This window comes from Syngnathoides biaculeatus, chromosome 15, assembly GCF_019802595.1.
Source record: "Syngnathoides biaculeatus isolate LvHL_M chromosome 15, ASM1980259v1, whole genome shotgun sequence".
Lineage (NCBI taxonomy): Eukaryota > Metazoa > Chordata > Actinopteri > Syngnathiformes > Syngnathidae > Syngnathoides > Syngnathoides biaculeatus.
The window spans coordinates 7722971-7743480 of record NC_084654.1 but is presented as its reverse complement, the minus strand read 5'-3'; the positions used below and the strand labels follow the sequence as shown (position 1 = coordinate 7743480).

Sequence of the window (20510 nt, the reverse complement as noted above, 5' to 3'; positions counted from 1 at the left end):
CAGGATCAAACTAAAGGGCACAGAATCGCTCTGACTAGGGTTACTCTAACTTGCGTGTTGAAGTGGAGAGTCCTACAGGCAGTGAATGCAACTCACTAACCCAAGGCAATGAACTGGCAAATGCCCATGACAAAAACTCCAACTTAAATGCCAGTCTAATTACAGTCCCAATGTGAAACAGCTGTGAACGCTGACAGGTGTCACCACCCAGAGCAGTGGCGTGACCACGCCCCTCTTGGCAGTGGCCAAGTCTTGGTCATGACAAGTTGCCCAAATGCGACATACTTGTTGAATACGACAGCATAAACCCACTTTGGGATGTTAATTTCTTTAGTCAGCTAGTTTCTAGACTGGTTGTATAGGTCTCTATCCCCCACTACGATATGCACCCTCTTTAGCCGGGAGAAGCTGCCAAAGTTTGGAGTGAACCCCAGCTTGTTGTTATTGAATCTGGACATTTTTGTTGGGAACCATTTGCTCCCATAAACTGATTTACGCTGTCACAGCATCTCTACATTTGTCTTGGCTGATTACTGAATTTTTAGACACTCCCTTCTGTGGAGTCGAAACAGCTTTAAAGTTTTAACTTTGCCTCGTTTATCCACTTTTTCACTGATTTTACCAAAGGCTTCTCATACTTAAGTTCTTGCCTGTATGTAGGTATTAAGTAGATTACATAGTGATCAGAAGAGCAGCAGAGGGATTGGCACGATGTTATTTACTGTGGTATAGCAGTAAACTAAAGTATTGTTTTCCCTGGTCGAACAGTCTATGTGCTCCCTGTATTTAGGAAGTGCGTGGTTGAGTTTAACTTTGTCAAACCTTAATATAATGGAGGCTGAGTTTAGCGGGGTTTTTTTTCCTCAATTTTGTTTACTTGTTCATTAGCAGTGCCGCATGCATGCTAGCTTGGGGCAGAATGTTGACACCAACAAGGATGAAAGAGGTGAACGTGACGATTAAAATGGCTTACAGTTCAAGAACAGCGATTCTATAGCGTCTGTTGAGTTGTGTGATGTCCGTGCACCATTTTTCATTGACGTAGAAGCATATCCCACTTCCTTTTGATTTCCCCACCAGCTCTGCGATACAATCCACTCGGTGCATATGGAAGCCGGGTAGACTTATAGCTCTATCAGTAATATGTTCACAAACCCAGGTCTCAGCACAGGGTGGTGGAACGTCTGAAGTCTTTGCAGGTCCTTATCAGGAGCTGAAGCTCATTTATTTTGTTGGGAAGGCAGTGTATATTCACAAGGTGAATTGACGGGAGCGCCAATCTGTGTCCTGTCCTGCAAAGTCTGATTTGGATCTTAGCTCGCATCGCCGCCTCCACGTTCTGCAGACCACAGACACTGTTGCAGTCGCTGTTCCGGTGAGCAATTCAGGTAGAAAAAAAACTTTATGAATTTGTTGAAAAAGAGGCTGGGGAAGACTCTCTGAGTGTTACCAAGTCATCTCTTGTGTACTTGAATCTGTCAGTACCAAATTAGTTGATTCCTAACTTCCCTTGTAGCTATTCAAAAACACATTTGCAAGCTCTCAGGTTGTGAAATTTAAACATCAGTTGCTTTAGTATTCTGAATGTCTGAAAATAATGAACACTGCTTAATCCTTTTGAGCGGCATGGTGGTGCTACCTGTTACGGCCTCACAGTTCTGAGGACCGAGGTTTAAACCCTGGCCCCAACTATGTGGACTTTGCTTGTTCTCCCCGGCCCTGTGTGGGGTTTTTTCTCAGAAAATGGATGGAAATCCTTTTGAAGCAATTCAACCAATTTAACATCACATACTGTATAATTTTTAAATCTCTTTATGATAAAATGACAAGATCACTGGGGTGTACTGAACAAAACAGGGAGAATCTAAAAAACTAAACACTTGAAATGAAGATAAAGATAACTCCATCTGTAAAACCTGATGGACCACACACTTTTTATTTGTCCCTTTTGCAAATTCACCATCACCTCAAGCAGGAACCAAGTGCTCATCTGTGTCGATTTTGGTTGTCGAAACGAGGCCACTATTGTTGGAAACAGGACACCACTCTCTAGCTTCTTAATATAAATGGGCTAGGATGGCAGTGAAACCGTTGAGCAGCTTGGGATGTATGGACAAAGCTCCCTGCTTGCTATTTGGGTATAGACATGCATGCATGTACTGGATACAGGAGAAGACGAAGTTTGTAAACTGCAACCCGTGCCCCCCAAACACATTTTGTTACAAACAAGGTTTTATTACTAGCTACCAGTATTATATATATATATATTTTTTTTTATTTTTTATTTTTATTTATTTTGTGTGCGTGTGTGTGTGTGTAGGTGTGTGTGTGTGTGTAGGTGTGTTTGTGCACCCTGAAGCCTAATGGTACCGTTTTCTGGCCTTCAAAAGGAAAGTAGAGTATAATATCAGCAGCCTGAGGACACACTGCTGTTATACTAAGAATGGCAGATTTACAGTCTTTGCAAAGCACATAAAAAAATGTGTGGTTTGGGTTACTTCTCAAGATAAACATTCAACTGTAGATTTATGAACATTTTTCAGAACAGAGCAGTTGTGATAAGAAGCTTGGTTGACTTCAGAGATCTATGTATCTATGTATTGTATTGAGCCTTCTATTTATCGACATACCTTCCTCCCTATATAAGTTACAGTATACCTGTGATGTGAGGGCTGAGGGAACCCTTTGTAAGGCATCAGAAAAAAGATTCACCTGTCTACCATGTAGTGCTCTTAAGATTTGGATTTCCAGCCTGTCACTCAGTAAAGCCTTGAATTAGCTTAATACGGAGCGCTAGACACGTGACTTAAACCTCACGTGGAGAGTGACAATAAGCCAACATGGTGATGCTAAGCTGTGCACTTTTCGTATGACTGGAATCTGGTCTGTTAACTTGCCAGAAAAGATGGCATGGTTTTTAAATCCATTTGTGGAAGAGCCAATAGAAACAGTTCTCGAAGGAAAAGTTTTTAATCTAGTTTTTGCTCTTTTTATGATGACGCATTGTAGTTGTGATTTAAATTGAGTTGGACTACATAAGCATCCTCTTCTTGGACAGGTCACTTTGCCATGATGAAGGGATTTATGTATCCCCATGAAGTTATCAGGACTTTTTGGCTCTGTTTGGGTCACCCAAGGAAATCAGGTTCGAGGTGAGAGACCAGACAAACAAAAACACGGACAGCTTTTCATCCATCCATCCATCCATCCATCCATCCACCCATCCATTTTCTACCGCTTTTCCGAATCACAGCCTTCCAGGTCTTATTGTCATTGCCCACGTGGGCATTGAAGTCCCCCAGTAGAATGACAGAGTCCCCAGAGGGGGCACCCTCCTGTGCTCCCTCTAAGGACTCCAAAAAGGGTGGGTACTCTGAACTGCTGTTTGGTGCATAAGCACAAACAACAGTCAGGACCCATCACCCTACCTGCAGGCAGAGGGAGGCTACCCTCTCATTCACAGGGGTAATCCCCAACGTACAGGCCCTGAGCCGGGGGGCAATAAGTATACCCACACCTGTTCGGGGTCTCTCCCCGTGTGCAAATCCAGAATGGAACATAGTCCAATCCCTCCCAAGAGGAGTGGTGCAAGGGCCCAAGCATTGTGCAGAGGCAAGTCCAACTATATCTAGTCGGAACTTCTTGACCTCACACACCAACTTGGCCTCGTTTCCTGCCGAAAAGGTGACATTCCTTGTCCCGAGACCTAGTTTTTGTAGCCGGGGATCGGATCGCCAATTAGCATTATCAAACTAGAAATTACCATTTTAGGTAAAAAAAACGCTAATGACTATTCAGCTCACTCGGAAATCATGTTATAAGTAAATTACACATATAACGGTAACAATCACTTGTTTCAATTTTGGTTGTCCAAGTTATTTTGGTTGTTCAAGTTAATTCAAACCGGTCAGCTTCTGACACCAATAAAGAGTTAAGACTCATTGGTGCTGTGTTAAAAAGGAACCACAACAGTTTTCTGAAAGCAGTCTGGGACCTCTTCAACAATGTGTCTCAACTGCTATTTTTTGGTCAGCAGAGGAATTTGATCAGTCAGACCTCTGATCCCAATGGCCAGTCAGTAAAACTGAACTATTGCCACAGGGTCATTCGTATGCTATTTTTTAACAGAAACATCATCTACCTTAATGGATAATTAAGTCATGGGCAAATTTGATCTAATGTAATTCTGCTCCTGAGATTCCCCTGGGTCTCATATAAAACATTAAGAAGGAGTGTTAAATTACATCATGAATGGCTCAATGCTTTGCATCATTGACGTGACCTTTCTGCTTAGGCTTGTGGAAGAACCATGCATTAAACCATTAGCACGTTTGCACCCATTGGAGCTATCTGTACACTTAAACACACCCCAGTTCTGTAGTATGTATGATCCTTATAGCGGCATTTCTTTTTTGGAAGCTAAGGCTGGCAAGAAGAAAATGGGAATCACATTAAGCATGCCATACATCTTTATCAAACTGCATTTTGTGCAGACTTGGTGGAGTGTATTAAAATCTGTCTCTGCGTCAATGTGGAGAATAGGGAGAAGGATTCAAATGCAAAAATTGTCCCACAAAAAGGACTTCACCTAACCCTTAATGATTTTGAATGTCTACGTGTTAAACATGCAGATGCTGTCCATTTTGCAAGGAACTACAGTAATGACAAAATACAAAGACCATTGTTGGTAAAGTCTTTGCTGACAAAGTGTCTTTGGCACATTCTAGGGTGTAACATTTGGTCATCTGAAACAGCACTTTTATTTTTTGTCAAACTAAGAGAGAACGGTGTGTGCCAAAAATCACTGGTGTATAGAACTATGGTGAAATGCAGGTGACGTTGTGATAAAAATGAAAATCTATACAAATGTTAACTCATTGTTGATGTTGTAAAGCTGCAGTAGAACGATTCAGAGGCAAATGGGAATGGAAGTGTAAAAATAGACCTGGCTTTCTTTCCTTGTGCTCAGCACCAACTTCCATCATGTTGCTTGTGTTGTTTTGAATGCATGCTGTGACTTTTTCATTTAGCTGTTAATACCAGCAGTGGTTTAAAGCCCATTTCAACTCAACATAGTGATATAGTGGTATAGTGATCCGCATATATTGATGATCTAAATCTTAGATATGGGGCACAATGTTTGTGTTTAAGTGGCTCAGCTGTATGTAATTATTGTATATATGTATGTGTGTGCGTGAATGTATATATTTGTTTTGACTTTTACACATTCATCACATTTTTTGACAGGTATTTGCTTTTTTTGCATTACATGTCCTTCAATGTAGAGTACCATAAAAAAAGTGTTGGGCGGCTTTTCAAATTCTCATAATTTCCCCACTTTATTGTTTAAGATCATCAAGCTAATATAATTATCAGACAAATATAACTCAGGTGAATTTAAAATTCAGTTTTTAAATTACGATTTCATTTATTAAAGAAAACATATATATATATATATATATATATATATATATATATTCAAAGTTATATAAGAACATATTAATATATATATATATATATATATATATTCAAAGTTCCCAGGCTATGTGTGAAAAAAATAACCTGAACTGATCACACCTGAGCCCAACTACGTCCATAACTGATAAATCAATAAATCACTTAAAAAGACGCTGTCCTGACTAAACCAAGTCAGATAAAAAAGCTAAAAAAAACTGCAACAAAATGACACAATCTAGAACAGTCAAGAAATAAAGTGATTGACATCTCACGGTCTGGAAAGGGTTCTAAAAACCCATTTCTATAGCTTTTGGATTCCAGAAAATCGCAGGGAGAGCCATAATCCTTCCATAAAGGATAGGGAATCGTGGTGAACATTCCTAAGAATGGCTGGCCTACAAATATTACTCTGAAAAAATGAATGAATCATCCAGGAGGCAACTTCTAAATAAGTGCTGTCCTCCCTTGCGTCATGTAAAGTCAGTATTTATGACACAACAATAACATACATGGCAAGGCCAAGGTGAATCAAAAATAACATTAAGGCTCATAGTATTTTTGCAAGAAAACACAAACAAACATCTGATTGATTCCCAATACTTTTGGGAGCATATTATATGGACTGACAAAATGGAAGTTGACCTTTTTGGATGTTGTCTCATTACATCTGGCATAAATGTAGCACAGCATTTCAAAAGAAGGATGTCATACAAACAGTTAAATATGGTTGTGGTAGTGTGATAGTTTTGGGTTGTTTTTCTCCTTCAGGATCTGGATAACTTGCTGTGATTAATAGGACCATGAATTCTGCTCTTTGAAAGAATTCTCTGAAGGTCAATGGGAAGCCATCAAGTTTCTGACCTCAAACTGAAGAACCCTTGGGTTCTGCAGCAGAATAATGATCCAGAAAATGCCAGAAAGTCAATTTCTTAAAAAAACAAATTGAAAGTTTTGGGGTGAGCTGGTCAAAGTCCAGACTTTAATCTGTTTAAAATGTGCGAACAAGGGATTCAAACAATTCAAATTCGATTTAGACAATTATGCAAAATATCTCTACATGCATTTGAGGCATTGCCAGTTGTAGAAAATGTTTGATTTCAGTTGTCGCTGCTAAAGTTGGCCTAACAAATTAGTTGGTATAGAGACCATTACAGTTTTACACCTTTGGAAACTGACTAGTTATTTTTTCCCATTAATAAATAAAATCACCATTTAAAGCATTTTAAGTCCACTTTTGTTATATTTGTCTTATATTTACATTTGTTTTATGATCTTAAATATTAAAGTGAGGAAACTACTGTATGCCAAAATATAATGTCGTACCAGGGCAGCACTGAATACCGGAGAAAAATTCCTTGTGTTTTTACACACTTGGCCAATAAAGCTGATTCTGAATCTGATAAGATTTTCAGGAGAAATCAATACTTTTTCATGGCACTGTACATAATATAGACAATACATACTCTGACAGAGCATTAGTAGTCAGTAATCTGTCACAACAATCACACTGAACAACCAGATATGGAATCTTATGGTAAGAGTTTGTACACATTTTTGGCGGGTATTTCCGGGATTGTTTGACCAGGATCCTGTTGCTTAAAATAGTAAGTACTCCTGACCAATCAAAGGGGTTATTGCTAATTGCTATTTCTCAAAGCCCTCAATTTCTCATGCAGAACTGGGAATGGTTTTAGATACTGAAGTGATCACTCGTGTAATAATGGAAACAAGACAAGAGATAAGCACGGTTTTGTGATGCCAAGGTGCTGTCCGACATCAAAACACACAGTAGGATATCAAGGTGTAAAAGCAGTTCTACTCAGCCAACAAGGATTTTAGGGATGGATACACATGATTTGCTGCATTGCTGTGTCCAGCAAATATGACCCCCTCAGGTGGTGCAACACTGATAGCAAATTGGTGAAAAATGATTATTTTGTGATCAAATTGCAGGTACTTGGCAGAAATTGCGGTCAGCTGTGTTTACTTTACTCTTGCATGAAAATAATTTCTACCAAAACAAGCCGCGACCATCACAGCGCATTCTATCCTGTTTGGGGTTACAGGAAATTCAAACCTATCCCAGCTGACTCAGACAATTAAATATTTAATTTGTCGTTGACCAAGGTGTCAAAATAAGCAGTTTTCTTAGGCTCGCAATATCATCTGGGGGGAAAAAAAAACGGTTAAAACGTTTATGATGGTAATGTCACTTTGTACCGAAACGAATAAACATATACAGCGGGTACGGAAAGTATAGTAAAGTTCAGAAAGTACAGACCCCTTAAAAGTTTCACTCTTTGCTATATTGGACCCATTTGGCAAAATCATTTAAGGTCACTGTTTTTCCTCATTAATATGCACACAGCGCCCCATGAAGACAAAAAAATTGAATTGTTGAATTTTGGGCAGGTTTATAAAAAAAAAAAAAAAAAACTGAAATATCAGACAACCATAACCATTGACACCCTTTGCTCAATGTTAGTAGAAGCATCCTTTTGAGTTAATAATGCCATGAGTCTTTTTGGGAATGATGCAACGTTTTTCACACCTGGATTTGGGGATCCTCAGCCATTCCTCCTTGCACATTCTCTGCAGTTCAGTCAGGTCGGATCGTGAACTTTGGTTCACAGCCATTCTCAGGTCACTCCAGAGCTGCTCAATTAGGTTTAACTCTGGGCTCTGGCTAGGCCTTTCAAGAACAGTCAGAGAGTTGTTCTGAAGCCACTCCATTATTTGAGCTTTGTGCCTCAGGTCATTGTCTTGTTGGAAGGGGAACCTTTGGCCCAGTCTGAGGTACTGAGCACTCTAGAGAAGGTTTTTATCCAGGATATCCCTGTACTTGGTCGCATTCATTTACATTACAGTTGAATAGCAATTCTCCTTGTCAAATGCAATTAATGATAATTATATTTATTATTAGGTTCAGTGGGCCGCATGGTGGAACAACTGGTTGCAGTGTTGGCCTCAAAGTTCTGAGGATCCAGGATTCAAATCCTTTGTGGAGTTTATATGTTCTCCTGTGCCTGTTTTATCCGTGCACTAAGGTTCCTCCCACATCCCAAAAACATCCATCTATTTTCTTAGCCGCTTATCCTCACAAGGGTCGCAGGAGTGCTGGAGCCTATCCCAGCTGTCAACAAGCAGGAGGCAGGGTACACCCTCAACTGGTTGCCAGCCAATCACAGGGCACAGAGACAAACAGCCACACACCTAGGGGCAATTTAGAGTGTCCAATTAATGTTGCATGTTTTTGGGATGTGGGAGGAAACCAGAATGCCCGGAGAAAACCCACGCAGGCACGGAGATAACACACAAATTCTGCACAGGGAGGGCCGGGATTGAACCGGGGTCCTCAGAACTGTGAAGCCAACATTTTCCAGCTTTTCCAGGGTGCCGCCATGCATCAATTGGACATTCTAAATTGCCCTGATGTGGGATAGTGATTATTGTTGTTTGTCTCTATCTGCCCTGCGATTGGCTGGCAACCACTTCAGGGTACACCTCACCTCCTGCCTGTTGATAGTTGGGATAAGTTCCAGCACTCCCACAACACGTTAAACAGTTAAACGGTTTTGAAAATGGATGGACAAATTAGGTTCAGTGGTGGAAGGGTGGACGACTAGTAAGCACATCTGTCTCCCAGTTCTAAAAACTGGGATTCAAATCTTGGCCCTGCTTGTGTGGCATTTGCCTGTTCTCTCCGCGCCTGCTTGGGTTTTCTCCGGGCATTTTCACATCTCAAAAACGTGCAGGCTAGGTTAAATTGCCCCTCTAAATTGCCTGTAGGTGTGAATGTGAGTGCAAATTTTGGTTTCTCTGTGCCATGCGAGTGGCTGGCGATCAGTTCAGGATGTACCCCGGCTCTTCCCGGAAAATAGAAGGGAGAGGCTCCAGGACACCTGTGACCCTGTTGAGGATAAGTAGAACAAAAGATGATTTGGTTCAGTTTTTTGGTGTCTGAAAATAACCACAAAATATCTGAGGAAGGTGATAATATTTGTTCTAGACAGTAAACTTGATAAAACAGGAAAATGTGTTGAATTGGTTATTGCAGGAAAATCAAGCTGATAGAAATAAGATGGTTAAAGAAATAATATGCAGTATAGTATAAACATCCGTTTTATCAACTGCTGGTCTTCATGATTGAGCCACGCAGCAACAATCTCTTGGAGACAGTAAACAGTGGAAAGATAAGGGTTTGTTGCTGTACCAATAACTATATGTGCAATCATCAGAAAATGAGTCTTAAACTGTAATGAACAATTTAATAGGTCAGTTGCAATTAATGTTTGATAAACATGGTCTCAGTTTAAAAAAATAACTTAGCACTTCTTTTCATTCCAAATCATCCTGTTAGGGGTCCCCACAGCATGTCATCCTTTTCCATGTAAGCCTCCCCTCCTGCATTCTCCTCTCTAACAGCAACTGTTCTCATGTCTTTCCTCACTATAGCCATCATCAACCCTCTCTTAGGTCTTCCTTTAGCTCTCTTGCCTGGCAGCTCCATCCTCCTCAGCTTTCTAGTAATATACTCATTATCTCTCCTGTCTTCATACATGTCCTGTATTTTTCTAACATCTATGCCACTCCAGAATTCCACATGCAATAATATCAAATTTCCTTTTGGCTAGTGTGTCATACACTTTCTATAGATCTCCAAAGACACAATGTAACTGCTTCTGACCTTTCTGTACTTTTCTCTCAACATCCTCAAGCACATTGTTTATTTGGCAGTTTTCTGTCGAAGCCTCACAGTTGCAACGTGAAAAGATAACTGGTGATGTCCCAACTCAGCAATTGTCAGCTCATGCAGTTTGATGCATTAATGCAACTGCAGAAGAGCACTTGAAGAAAGTGGGCTTCAAAGAAACCACTGAGATTGCAGCTGCCGATTCAGATTTCTTTTGAGTAGGATAATAGCATTCAGGTCCCTAGAGGCAAAAACAAGGATGTGTCATAAATTATGAATATCCAGGAGAACAGCAATGGATGGTGGTGTCATGCAATAATTGCTACAGCTTTACAAGTGAAGCTCAGCAGTGACTATGGGGTGCACACTGCAGGCACCTGTCTAAAAAAACATGTAACTAAAATTGTTGCCCTCATTTATTATATTGAGCTTTATGCTTCCAAATTGGCTTGAAGAGAGTTGTTGACTTTCTCACAGAGTGAGATTATTTTCTTTTGCTGTATATATCGTTACAGGCCTGCCGTGTAAATAGGCTCGTGTTCTACTGTGTATGTTCTGTGTATATTTGGTGTATGAAGTCTAATTTCAGTAATCCTAATTTTCCTTATTACTGTGATTTTCAAAAATTATATTGTAGCGACAAAATAATGCTAATGTCATCAGGATAGAACCTTGGCTTGGATCTGAAGTAGTGCAACTCAATTTTAAGGTAGGGATGACTTGTTAAGATGCTCAAGTTAATACTCTAAAAAAATTGCTAAACTTATTACACTCACAGTATTTGACACAATATAATGAGATAAAATGCATGGGTGGGATCAAAACGCGTGCCAAAACAAGTGTGCCTAAAGAGGAAATTTAATTAGTGGATTCGGTATGTACACAGGCACAGCAGGAGGAATGTAAATGGCCTCCATCAGTCGATGGTTGCGTGCCTTGCTCAAGGTTATTCTATTCATTAGTCAGACGCATACTGGCATCACTCCAACAACCATGCCCAATTTCCATAATTGGGTCATAAATGGTCTGCTTTTTTTTTTGGTTCTCTGCCTGTTTTCTCTGCAACAGGTTTCTAATCTCTCTCTCTCTATATATATATATATATGTTTGTGTATACATGTGTGTGTGTATAGATATTTCCATCCATTTTCTTAGAGGCTTATCCTCACAAGGGTTGCATGGAGTGCTGGAGCCTATCCAAGCTGGATACCAGGGGAGGCGGGCAGGAGGTGGGTGTACACCCTGAACTGGTTCCCCACCTGTGTGGAGTTTGTATGTTCTCCCACTTTCTCTGGGCACTCCAGTTTCCTCCCACATCCCAAAAACATGCAACATTAATTGGACACTCAAAATTGTCCCTACGTGTGATTGTGAGTGCGAGTGTTTGTCTCGATGTGCCCTGTGTTTGGCTGGCAACCAATTCAGGGTCTACCCCGCCTCCTATCTGTTGAGAGCTGGGATAGGCTCCAGCACTCCCTTTGACCCTTGTGAAAAACCCAATATATTTATTTATTTATTTATTTAAATATATGTGTATGTGTGTATGTGTGTGTGTGTGTGTGTGTGTGTGTGTGTGTGTGTGTGTGTGTGTGTGTGCGTTGCTGTGTGTGTGCACCCTGATTTTATTGGTCCTTCAAAATTTCATTGCTTGTAGACATACTACAAATACTGACTTTATCCACATGAACAAGCCCATCTCTTTCAACATAATGCTACCTGAGAGAAGGAGATCTAACTGCAGTCTTCAGCCATGGGTCGAACATCCATACCCTGCATTCTCTCCAAAATGAAGAGGATTAGATGTGACACTCTGACCATTTCTCACTCTCTCCTGTTCTCCTCTCTTCGATGTGTTCTTGCAGGTTAGCGTGTGAACTGATGAGGTGGTTGACTTCTTCCTAAGTGCACAGAGAGGAGAGACTTGTTTTCTGTCCACAGTGGGAATTCAAGGTCAGTGTGCGCACACATACAAAAATACAGTAAAAGAGAGAGAGAGAGAGAGAAAGAGAGAGGGAGAGAGAGAGTACTGTTTATGGGGATTAAATAAAAATGTAATTAATTTAGAAAAAGATATGGACAGTATACGCTGACATTCGTTTCCAGGTTAGTCTAATTCACATGTGAAAATCAAACCAATTTGTCTCATAAAGGGGTACCAGGTCACTATTTAGAAGTATAAAACTTCAAGACAAAGTGAGGAGACACCTTTAATCATCAGTCATGAATTTGTAGGTTGCTATGTGACTTACAAAAGAGTTCTAGATAACCAGAGATCTTTTGTCAAACATACACAAATGACACAGCTATCTTTTTTTTTTTTTTTTTTACACAATTTAATGAGCTCTAACATTGCAATCTACGGGGAATCAATGCAGGGCAAAAAAAAAAGAAAAAAAAAACGAAAGGCACATGAACATTGGCAAAGGACACTTACTTGTGATTTGAGATTGGAAAGAGCATGGGATGACAAGTCATATAGCTGAGGGTTCCTGTTCTCATTTGTCCAAACCCAAATATGCACTAATCTGTACTTTTAGTATTAGTAAAAAGTAGATTTACGTTCCATGAAGCAGAACTTAGACAGGCTGGTCGATCTCCGGATTGTTTGGCTGGTTTGGTCCAAAAGGGGAACAGGGAGATTAGGAGGAAAAAGAGCAAGAAGAAAAAAAGAAGAGAAGGGAGAAAGGAAAAGGTCCCAGGCAGTACGGCCTGAGCTTAATTTTGTTGCATTTTATGCGTTGACTGTATTTGCTTCCTTTGAGTTGCAATTTTTTTTTATTGGACTTTGTAATAGCATATTTATTCAGTTGGCCCTTGGTAAAGTAAAAAAAAAAAAGGCTTACATTTATTTTTTTTTATTATTATTATCCAACATTTATTCTTGTTTGAAGAATCATTTTACACTGAAATCTGCTAAATATTGTGTGTTGGATAGCAGTTCAATCAAAAATAGATATTTCCCTCACATGAAGAATAATTATGACTAATTACAGTTTTTATAATATTGATCAAAATTATCACAATTATTATTTTGCCCATAATCATGAAGTCCTATATACTGTATACTCTTTTGATGTGTGTAGTAGACACAAAAATGATCAGAGATGTAAAAAGAGTCTTCATCCATGATGCAAAACATTGCTAACATACGTATGCGTACATTGGCTGAATCAATTTTGCATTGCATTTTGGGGTCAAAATGAAGATCATAAAACACATTCAAAAGCAAAATTACAAATCAGCTTTGCCACAGAGATGGTTGCGAAGATGGAAGCATGTAGTGGCGTATGTGACACAACGCGCTTATGTTGCCAATGTGTAGATGTGGAATTAAAGTGGTTGATTGAGGAGATGGAAGAAAGCAGTTCTAAAATGTGACTTGAGATGACCGTGGAAAAAAAAGAAATGGCAAAAGTGCGGTACCACTTCTTGTGCAATGTAAGGCCAGTACCCGTTTGTTCTCTTCGATCTTTATCACCACCAAGTATGATGTCACGTCGTGGAACTTGAGAGGCAGAGGTGAATTTAACAGTGCAACTCAGGGCCCTTACGTTAGACTATACTAACACAATGATAGCGCTGCAAGCAGTGGACTATCTCTTTTAATTGTGATTACAGTAGAACGTATGGCTTGTTTTATTTTTATTTTTTTTAGCCGTGAGAAGGACAGTAACCACAGTAACGCAACCATGATGATACATGCAGTACAGGGTGCTTTTTGCTCTTTGTAGTGTCATATGTAGTGTCAGTGTGACACATGGGCAATCGGTTCATCTGTAAGGGGCAAAACTGTGAAAAAAAATGAAAAATGTGGCAAATTTGGCCAGAAAGTAATAAGTAAAATGGATCATCACGCATCCAAACAGGGAATGGTGTTGGTGAAGAAAGAGGAAGGAAATAGATTTTTCTCTTGAGATTTGTTCATTTTAGGTTGAACAAATTGAATATTTACAAAACTTGTCATCATGCACTGAATATTTGTCTTATTCCTAGTAAGCTGGTATGAACTCGTAAATGCACAGCCATTAATATTGTGTCAAAATGCTAGATGTTTAAGTGAAAATGCACAAAATAATGCCTTATGTTATCAGAATAATGTGAACTCAAGAAATCATAACTGAGGTTCATATCAAAATCAGAATGAGCTTTATTGGCCAAGTGTGTAAAAATACACAAGAAACACAGTTGGTATGGCATTCAGAACAAAGAACCAGGAACATAGCAACAAGAATAAAGAATGAGACATTTTGTCGATAGGAACTATTCCTTGTAAGACGTGTAAGATGGAAAATCTTCATTTAGAAAGTAAGTGCGTAAAGTGGCATCAAAACAGCAATTATACTACGGTTTATTTTGAAAGTTTTGTGGAAAATATATTGTTCTTAAAAAATTGCTAATATGGCAAGCCCAAACACATTACATATTGAGAGTGTGCAAGAGCAATGGACAACACAAAAATATTGGTCAAACAGTTGAAAAGATTAAAGAGTAACAATTCTATAAATATCTGCAGTATAGCGGAACCGTGAAGCAAGAACTGTGATGTAGTGGAGGATGACTGGATCTGCATGCTGTGATGATAAGGTAGAGGTATTCAATGTTTCAGGACTGTGACTCATTGTTACCATGACATTTGGATCGTTGAGGTGCTACATTAATGGCACCCATAATTAAATCTCCCCAAGTCCTTTACATTTATTGTAGTATTAAATACCTTGTTGATAAACACATAGTGAAATGGTAAATAACACAACTTCTGAAGAAACATTTGACAGATCACTCTGCTCACTTTTGTGCGTTTTCCATGTCATCTTCTCATGTACATTTTTTTTTACCACCACTTGTTTTTTGTTTTGTTTTTTCATTTTGGTGGATGCAGAGAAAGTATCAGAAAACTGCCCATTTTTTTTAAACTCCTGTGAACGCTCTACAGTGGGAGGAGCACATATTTTAATTGCGTCCCCACAGATTGCATTTTAGCAAAGAAACTGGGTTAATTGCAAAAGAAGTGCAAGCCGATTGTGACCTTCACAGAATACTGGCAATTATGCTCACTGCACCATGAAGCCCAGCATGGAAAAATAGAAATAGCCGACTGGCAATAGAAATTATATAATTGTGTAATGTTAGGGTTATGAAGCAAAATGCCATTATTAAAATGGTGTCCTGATGCAACTATTTACAGGGAAGCGCTGCAGTTGGCATATTTAATTATAAGGACATTAGCTACATAGATGATGAATGTGTTATGATTTCTTTGCTTGGGTTTGTGTGCGCCATGGCATATCAGTGATATGTGGAATCAAATGAGAATCATTGCAAGTAACACAGTACAGGGAAGTTGTGATGAGATGGTCATGTGAAACAGACATGACTTGAGAAAACTGGGGTCATATTTTGACAGCTTTACTTTTACACTATGATAATCACAGAGTAATTGGCTAATAAGAAATTTCAAAACTGTTAATTGGTCTGACGGGAATGTGCTATCACACTGGTCATGTGTTGTCCGTGCTGGAGCAAGTCTTGCAGCTTTAACCACATTTGTAATGAATCGTTGGTATCCCAACTGTGTTATGCATTTGTTGTCTGTTTATCTTGACATTTTTTATTATGGTTGGTAACCAAAGCTCTTGCCCCCAAAAGCAGAGTAAGACAGAAGTTGAGGCTGAGAGTCGGCCAGTGTACCATGGAGGTGTGGGAATACTCGGGCAATGGACTACTGGGATGGCCAGGCTTAACTCAAAACTGTGATAAATGCTAATAGAAACAATATGTGCAAGTGAGGAGGTTATCAGTGATAAAGAGGGAGGGAAAGAGGAACAAAGCACCGCCCATTCTCTGCAGAGGAAGCTCAAAGTGTTGATCATCACAGTAACCACCTTCAACGGACTCCCGCTGGCGTAATGACCAAGTCATCCAGAGTGATTACTCGAAATCCATGAACGTTCCTCCGGCCCGAACCTTTGCAGTTCATGTAGAACTGAAAACCCTGTCCCTGGGGCCATACATCCAGGATGCATGATACTGAGAAGGCAGGATGATCGTCGACGTGTCGGGGGACTGAGAACGCTGGTGTCTTGAGCAAATACACATGAAATGTGGGATGGATCTTGAGAGACTGGGATAAGTTTAACTGTACGGATGTGGGTTTGTTGATCTTGGTGATGGGAAAAGACCCTATAAAGTGTTGTGTGGATTTACGATGCCGATCAGCAAACTGCTTGTTCTTTTTGGCTGAATGAAAGAGCTCCCCCAATTCTCCTACATATTGCCAGATGGATCAAAGGTGCTCCCTCACCAAAGGAGTCACCACAGGATCAGTGCCATTGAGAGAGTTATGGGCTTATTCGAACCATGGGAGCTTCAGGAGGCTAGATTGGGTGCAGTAACACAGCGAAATGCAGACTCCGGATTTTGATATGCCCACTCCATCTGACCATTGCAGCAGCAGATGGAAGGAGATAGGCCAATATATATATTATTATGTTATAATATATTTATCAACCAAAATTGGTCAGATGGAATGGGCAAAAGTGGGCTGTAGATGGTACCCTGAGGAAAAGCTGGCTTCTGAACCCACCTACTTACAAAAACTCCTTCCACATGCGGAAACTGGGAAGGATCGGTCAGAGACAATGTCCATGGGTATTCCTTGGAGCACAAGGTCTCGAGAGAAGAAGGTAACTTGGGAAGGTGCAGATAGTGAACACACTTCTGTAATGGTGAGAAATCCAGGGCAATGTGAGACCTGGGGTGACTCGAGATGTATAAGGGGCGCACCAGACCTCAGGCACAGACAGAGAAGGTGAGGACAAACTCCACGTGACTTTACCCAGGATGGCCCACCAAAGTGTTTTTTCAGGAACTCTAGGGTTCTTCTGATTTTGGGATAGCAGGTGAGTTTAGAGCTGTTTAGAGCCTCACTGAAGCACCGGAGAGCAGGCAGAATTCAATCAATCAATCAATAAAAAACATTTACTGTCATTATATGCTGTGCATACAATGAAATGACGAGTGCTTCTCCATAAGGTGCAATAAAATATAATAAAAATCGAAGAACATCTCAGGTAAAAAAAACAATAGATAAAACATCAAGGCCCAGTCATTGCTAGACTAAATAAATAAATAAATGCACAAAAGTGCGGTTGAAAAATATTACATTACATTGCTGTTAAGAAGTTGATGGCTCTGGAGAAAAAGCTGTCCTTGAATCTGGTTGTCCATGTTTTGTGGGACCTATACCGCCTGCCAGAGGGCAACAGGTTATACAGGTTATGACGAGGATGTGAAGAGTTCTTTACAATATTAGTTGCTCTGCAGTGATAGCGGGAGTTGGCAATGTCCTCTAGGGAGGGCAGACAGCAGGCAGTGATCTTCTGGGCGCTGGTAACCACTCTTTGCAGATCTTTCCTGTCCGCTGCTGTGCATCCATCTTACCACACTGTGATGCAGTAAGTGAGGATGCTCTCCACAGTGGTTCTGTAGAAGGCCTGCAGCAGCTTAGCTTCCAATTTGTTCTTCTTGAGCACTCTCAGGAACTGCTGGGCCTTTTTCAACACTGCAGTGGTATTTACAGTCGAGGTGAGTTTGTCCGTGATGTAGACTCCCAGAAATTTTAAGGAGTGGACCCTCTCCACACACTCCCCATTGATGAACAGTGGGACCAGGTCGACGCCGCACTTCCGGAAGTCCAGGATGATTTCCTTCGTCTTTGTGGTGTAAGGTTGTTTGCAGAACACCACTTTGACAATTTACCGATCTCGTCTCTGTAGGCAGACTCATCTCCTTCTGAGATGAGCCCGATCACGGTGGTGTCATCAGCAAACTTGATAATGAGGTTGCTAGGACGGGCTGGTATGCAGTCATATTTGTACAGAGAGTATAGCAGAGGGCTCAGTACACACAGCCTTGGGGGGACCTGGTACTGAGGGTGATTGAGGAAGAGATGTGTGGGCCAAGTCTGACAAACTGTGGACGGTTTGTGAGGAAGTCTTTAATCCAGCAGCAGATGGAAGGAGATAGGCCAAGGAGGACGCGTTTGGAATGGTTGATTGTTGCAGGGATCTGTTGAAGATTTTGGTGAAAACACCCGTCAGCTGATCAGCCTAGGCTTTCAGTACCTTTCCCGGCACGCCGTCTGGGCCAGCAGCCTTCCTGGTATTTACAGTCCTGAGCACACCTCTCACTTCATGCTCTTGAAGCGTCAGTGTGCTGCTTGTGGCAGGTGGTTGTGATGAGCCTGGGTTTGAGCTGTCCATCTCAAAACGGGCAAAGAAATGGTTTAGTTTCTCTGCCAGTGAGGCGTCTGTGTGTCCGGCATACATCTTGTTCTTACTGTTATAGTTTGTGATCTGTTGTAATCCCTCCCGCATTTTTTTGGAGTTGTTTTCTGTGAAGGACTCCTCGATATTTCTTTTGTAGGCCCCCTTGGCCACTCTGATTCCCCTCTTTAAGTCGGCTCTAGCGGCACTCGACTGTGGCTTGTCCCCTGACTTGAAGGCGGCGTTTCGATGTCTCAGGAGTGATTTAGTCTCTTGTGTCATCCAGGGTTTCTGATTGGGGAAAACCTGGATCCATCCATTTACAATCACAGTGTCTATACAGTTTTTGATGAGGGATTGGACACAAAGAGACTTGATGTCCAATCTTGTGGTCTGGATGGCTCTTCTGAAGTTTCTTAACAAGCCGTTCACTCTCCCAAGTGACAGCTCCAACAAAGCGGGAGGGGAAGGATGGGATCAGGTTCCAAAAAGCTTGAGCGAGGTGAATGGAGGTGAGAGAGGGCATCCGGCTTGTTGTTAAGAGACACGTGGTGAAAGGAGAAGGTGAATTTGAGTTGGCGAGGAACAACAAACTTGACGGGAGTTCAGACACTTAGCAGAGCGGAGGTAGGCCAGATTCCTGCGGTCCATGCAGATGATGAAGGGAGTCCAGGATCTCTCCAACCAGTCCCTCCACAAGTTGGAATTTGCATAATATTAACATTGAAGTGCTCAAATTGTTGTAACATCCTATTTCATTAATTTATAACGCTTTCCATCCAAACCAGTTTCATGTGAGATTTATAAATGTGGTACTTTGTACAGTGCTTACGACTTTCCTAGGCACGTATAAAACGTATGGAAAAGTCTGTTTTTATTGAATACATTTCAAAATCTGGAAAAACATGAAAACTGTTGACTATTTATGGAAAAAATATTGTAAATATTATATAATATATAATATAAAAACAATTTTAAATAATCTATGCATCTTTTTTAAGAGTTGCTTGAAAGTGCATCTACAATGGTTGTTTGAGAGCAAACAGTATTTTACCATGGTCTTGGGAAATAGATATAATGAGATGATAATAATGAAGTTTTGATTGGCTCAGAAAATTCCCTCAATGTACATTATCAGGTGATAATGCACAGCAGTTGTCCCTGCAGTTACAATGTTCCAAATTAATGCTCAGCACTCTGAGCTGTTACATTACATGAGCAAACATGACTTTTGATTTTTTGATAATTCAACTTGAAGTAATTTGAAGACAGAAAATAGTGAACTCAAATTAATTTAATAATTTACTTTATATGGTGATTAGGAAACCTTTGATGGCTGGGATGGTGTTGAGGAATTGAGGTAAAAAATGAAGCGATAGAATTGGCAAAAAGATAACTCCTTAAGATTTGCTTAAGATTTTATTTTTACCACAGTGACAAGAAGATTGAACTCAATGTGAAGAAAACAACAAAAATTGGCAATTAAACCGCTGAGTCACTTCCTGGCACAAAAAATAATCCATGATTGACTTTAATGGATGACTTGGACGTGTGAACTGACCTGACACTTGTATTATCATTGATGTAACTTCATAATGGATAGATATACTGTAAGTTCTCTGATGACAAGCCCATAAATTCCTTATACAAAGAGGTTCCAAAATGAATAACAATAATAACAAAAAAAATGCACACTTTGTGCAAAATTGCTTGACATCCCCAGTGTGGAAGAGGCGAAAATTGTCAGTCATATGCAGGTGCAGAACCATTGGCATCATCTTGTCATCTGGGTTCTGTCTGTATTTGCATAGGGTACATTATTCATCCATCCATCCATTTTTGTCCCTGCTTATCCTCAGAAGGGTTGCGGGAGTGCTGGAGCCAACCCCAGCTGTCAATGGGCAGGAGGCAGGGTACAACCTGAACTGCCATTTCGAGGGCACGTGGAGACAAACAACAGTTGCTCTCACAATCACACTTAGGGGCAATTTAGAGTCTCCAATTAATGCATGTGTTGGGGATGTTAGAGGAAACTGGAGTGCCCGGAGAAAACCCATGCAGGCACGCGGAGAACATGCAAACTCCGCACAGGTGGG

General features: G+C 40.5%; 1 protein-coding gene across 1 annotated transcript in view; it reads left to right on the top strand.

Moving 5' to 3' along the window:
* Positions 1–20510, top strand: part of LOC133513719 (leucine-rich repeat and fibronectin type-III domain-containing protein 2) — a 117155-nt gene that overhangs the window by 8198 nt on the left and 88447 nt on the right. Inside the window, exon 2 of the mRNA XM_061844748.1 lies at positions 12013–12100. The gene's annotated coding sequence lies outside the window, so the exon portion shown is untranslated. The remainder of the gene's footprint in view (positions 1–12012; positions 12101–20510) is intronic.